At 31.3% G+C, this 5091-nt stretch overlaps 1 long non-coding RNA gene across 1 annotated transcript; it reads right to left on the bottom strand.

The window, feature by feature from the left end:
- Positions 1-1023: 1023 nt before the first annotated feature.
- On the bottom strand, positions 1024-3830 carry LOC127834411 (uncharacterized). The gene is made up of 4 exons (XR_008027926.1): positions 3711-3830; positions 2791-2939; positions 2145-2261; positions 1024-1602 (listed from the first exon to the last, which is right to left on the bottom strand). It is a non-coding gene; the product is annotated as an uncharacterized LOC127834411 (long non-coding RNA).
- Positions 3831-5091: the final 1261 nt, after the last annotated feature.

Below are 5091 nucleotides of genomic sequence, written 5' to 3'. Positions count from 1 at the left end.
CAATCATCAATATTTTTGTGTGTATATGATATAAACAATTTATGATTATAGAACAATTAAGTTTCATTATGCTTTACTTGTTAAGGAGATGTGTAACTGGCTACTTCTGTTTTCAGAAATAAAAGTCACAGAAGGATTTTATTAATATTTTGTGGAGTTCTCACATTAATCGAGCCCAAAGCACTTCCTGCTACAAAAACATATTTTTGAGCAACAACACATATTTATAATATACCCGGTACTCTTGGTTTATTAAGACATAAACAATAATCAACATGTATGCATGAGCACATATAGTAATATTATTCATATATCAATTAAGGAAAGTTACAGTTGTCTGTACCCGAATAACATGGTGTGATTAATACTTCATATGTAAATTGATGACTTTTATATTTCCTCTGATTATCCATTATTGAATGATCATAATGAGAAATGCATTTCTTATTGAATCACATGTTATTAAAACCATCATTTTGAATAGAAATTACACATGCAGTAACAACCAGCTGCAAACAAATGTTTGTTTCTTATATGATTACTTATTCATGTCAAGGATAGGAAATTACACACATAGTGAATGAAATATTATCAATGTGCAGGTATCAATATTTGTATTTGATTTAATCTATCTTGAATAATGCATACTTTTTAACATTAAAATCTCAATTTCCAACAAAAAACTTTCAGGAAGGTGGTAAAAAATACATCAATTCAGTTACAAAGCAATGAATTGGAAAATATCTGTACATTCAAGTTAACTGTATAAAACATGGCATCACCTAAAAATCAGTATCAATATAACCTAAAATCCGCAAATGTTAAGTAGGATTGCCTTTTTAAACAAAAAATTATAATTGCCCTAAAATGAGTGATATAACAATATACATAGAACTATCATGAACGATTTTCAACATTTGCTTTGTTGTTCTAGAATTTAAATAAAGCAATTCCAGGCTATTTATGCAGGTAAACTTTGTACACACACATTTTTAATAGTGCTTTACTTTTTTTTTCTTTTTTTTTTAATTTTAAGTTGTAGTTGACTTTGATTTATTTTTAAAGCCAGGGGTCCGTCTTATCAATGATCGTACAAAAATGTTAACTTACGATTGAATTTTGTAATTTTAAAATATAAGTAATTATGATCTGTATGTTTCAAATAATTATGATGGATATTTGAGTCCTTCTTTGGAAATGAATGGAAATGTTCAACAAAAGTAATTATAAAAGTGACGGTTACATATTAATGGCGCATCGAAAATTGCATCGTAAGGTGAAAATGTCGTACAATGTTTGATAAGACGGGCCCACAGTTTCAATACATCAACTGTATTGTGCAATACACACATCACACACAAAGCTATCTTCATCTTGGGATAGAGGTTGTGAGACGTAGACCTCATGCAGCCATCGTTTGCAAACATCACATGCTATCCATTCTATTATGCCGTGCGGGTCTTTGCAGTGGAGTGAGTCGCACAGATAAGTTTGACGCACTCCATGAAACAGAAGTCTGCGTCTCACGTAGTCTCTAAATACTAAAACATGGGGCTGTCGCAACATTGTAGGATGTTTTTTCCTGACCAAACATTCCGCAGTCTGGAAATAAAATATTCATAATTAACTTAAAAAAACAAATTTGATTGTAATACAAAAAGCATATATTCACTAGATTAAGGGCTAAAAAAAAACTATTTCTGAAAATAAAATTGCAATTACAATAGTTTGACAGTGAAAAGTATTCATTTTTTTATGCATCATACATTTACAATCACATGACACTGAAAAAAAACTTTTCATACAAAATAATATAATGGAGCAAAGAGAATGCTTTTTTTCATTATATGACACATTAATAAATTGAAACATGTGTAATCGTCCTGTTTAACCTAATTTTCAGGGTAAGTTGACAAAAGTGGGACTCTATAACACAGTTTGATCCTCAGGTTATGGTATTACATATGAAATATCATGTCCTTTATAAATAAAAAGAAAATGCAAGGCTCTAAAAACCAATGCACCAACAGAAAGGTCCGATGATTATATTCTTCATTCTCCCATTATTTTGTTGACTAAAAGTTAATGCAGATCTTTACTAAGCAAAAAATATATTTACTAATCATATAAAGCTAATTTATTACCATCAATGCAAACACTCCACAGCTGTTTCCATCGCGTTGTTTGTTGCAAGGTGGCGCTTCGAATTCCATTTTTCTAAACCATCTTTTACAATTTGTGCTCTTTGACACATGAACTGGCTACAACAAATATTTAATTGGTAAAAATCATGTGCCTACTTAAGCGGTACTTTATCTATACCAAATTGTTTTGGTAATCAGTTTTCAAACACATGTATATATACACAATATTTGAAATATGTAAGAGATAAGACACAATAATAAAAAAGAATGAACTAAGAAAGCAAGCTTACATTTATATATAGCCTTTCATGTTTTAAAGTGTAGGTGGTCATAACAAGTTAATATTTAAGATCCAAATATAGAAGACAAATAAGATTTACAAAGTTTTTGAATATCTTGTTTGGTATATTGCCAGATGAATGATAACTGGAACTGGCAAAAAAAGCTTAATCATCCCTAAATGTGACCTTTTATCTCTTATTAACGCATGTGCAGCAGCTTCTCCACATGGGGAACATATGTGGTAAGCTATATTGAAAATGGCATATTCAATTATCGAATAACAAGCTCAGAGACACCAACTGCTATTGTTAAAGCTATATCAAGCAGGTAAAACAAAAAAATGAATTACAGCTTTGAACCTTACCAGAACAAATCGAACAAGGCCGTGTTGTTACCACTCAACGAGTCGTAAATGGTTACACTCCTGGACTTAACATTTGCAACTAGCAAAACCCAGTGGTTGTTGCCTTTACACTGTGGCAGCATAAGTATATCATACATATTGAAGTCCACCTACAAAATGTGAAATAATAATGTACATTAAACAATGTATACATTACAAAACAATGAGAAATTTGCTCAAATGACATAAAGAAGTATAGTGGCATGCTAGAATTAAGTACAGTTTAAGTTAACAATAAAACAAGAGATTGCAAAATGGTAGGAACGAAATGAAATGACCTGCATTATCTCCATATTGCCATCTATGCATGTTTCAAGTTTCATGAAAAAATATGAAAAACTTTTAAAGTTATGGCTGGATCCAGAAAAGTGTGACGGACTTACAGACTGACAGACAGAACGCAAACCATAAGTCCCCTCCGGTTTCACCGGTAGGGGACAATAACACATTGGTTGTCTGCAAAAGAAGGATTAATTAATAGTAAAAATGTAAGTTTATTTATTTGACTCTGTAGTTATTTTGCATGGTCCAAAAATAGAAAAAAAAACACACCAAATACCAGGAGCTTTGGTTTCTTTATACATGTAATATATAATGTATATATGTAATTTGGAAAAAGACTGTTGATGAATCATTCCTGCCAAGTTCCCATTTACTTCAGACAAGAAAAATTTCAATGAACAGTTTTCATATCTGATATGATAATTTGTTATTACAACAAAGGGAGAATAGCCATAAAATTAATGTTATCACCAATCCCTAAACGCTCAGTGGCCAGACTGGGAATCAAACCCACAATCCTCTGATTTGTAGTTTCTATATCTTCATAAGGACATGCACACAAACTATATGAAATGAAAACTATTTAACTAAATACCAACCTTTAGGAATGGAAAAACTGTAAAATCTCCAGATGGCCAGTGTTCAGCAGTTTGTGCAGGCATAAAGAACACCTTTGCATGGCTGTCCTGTTGAGGAGACCAACTGTCTGTCATCTCCCTGGCTAGCAAACTCAAATATGCATTGATGATCTGAAAATATGGATAGGATTTTCAAACAAAAGTCATGCAGGATTTATAAAAAAGAAATGCAAGCGGGCCTTATTTAAATTTATACCAGGCACGGAACAAACACTGAACCTTTATATCAGCAGACAATCTGATATATTCTTCCAAACAATAGAAATGTCTATGAAACAGACTAGTTTGTATTACAAACTATAATTCAGTGCATTGTCAACTGCAATACACCTAAAACAGGAGGGTTTTTGTCCGCCCATGTTAATTCATGGGAGGGTTTTCGTCCGCCCCCTATGAAAATGACAGGAGGGTTTTTATCCGGGAGGGGTTTTGTCCGTATGGACAGGCAACAAATATTTCAAAAACAGAAAAAAAAGTGATTCCATTTTTAATGTGCATTTCAGGTTATTATAAAAAAATTAGTTATTTTAATCCCTTTCCCATAACTCTGTGTGTGACAAGTTCTATCCTGTACACTACAACAACTTTCATGTTTTAATCTTCCGTTAATCATAAGTCAGAAAAAAATTAAACATTCAAATATTATTTTAAAAATTTCTACCAATGTAATTTCTATTAGTTTAATGATGAAGTTGTATAATGATGCAAAAGTCCATTGTTCTTATTTCTTAGCTCAATTTATAATTAAAGCCTCTATAACACTAAAAAATCAATGACAATTTCGCAATATATTTTGCAAAATACAGTTAACATATAAATAAAATGTGCTCTAGTAACATAGATTTTTGTATATAAAAAATGCTCGTTTTTATTTATTTGTGACACAATTAATTTCATTTAAATTTCCCGCATTATCTATTCATACAACACGCAAACACTAAAATGGTACCATGTTAGTGTTCATGTGTCGTATGAATAGATATCGTTGCGGGAAATAAAAATAAAAATTAAATATGCCTAAACAAAATATAAACAAGCGTTTTGTATCTACAAACATCTATGTTACCAGACCACATCTGGCATTGAAATTTCGGCAATTGCCATAAGGAACACTGATTTTTAATTAGTTAACTTAATTTTACTTAATAATGTACGAAATTTTCGTTGATTTTGAGTAGTAATGGGGCTTTGAAAAAAACACAACTGCATAGCTTTAATGCAATATTAAAAAGCAAAAACAAAAAATGATGCTAAAATGTAAATAATTTGCCGTTACAAAATTTTTAATGAAGTTTACTCGAGTTGCGACACCTTAAGGGTTTCGCGGGATGGAATGAGTGGG

This window comes from Dreissena polymorpha, chromosome 6 (assembly GCF_020536995.1).
Source record: "Dreissena polymorpha isolate Duluth1 chromosome 6, UMN_Dpol_1.0, whole genome shotgun sequence".
Taxonomy (NCBI): Eukaryota; Metazoa; Mollusca; class Bivalvia; order Myida; family Dreissenidae; genus Dreissena; species Dreissena polymorpha.
Note: the sequence above shows the minus strand (reverse complement) of the source record. Positions and strands in the feature narration are given on the sequence as shown.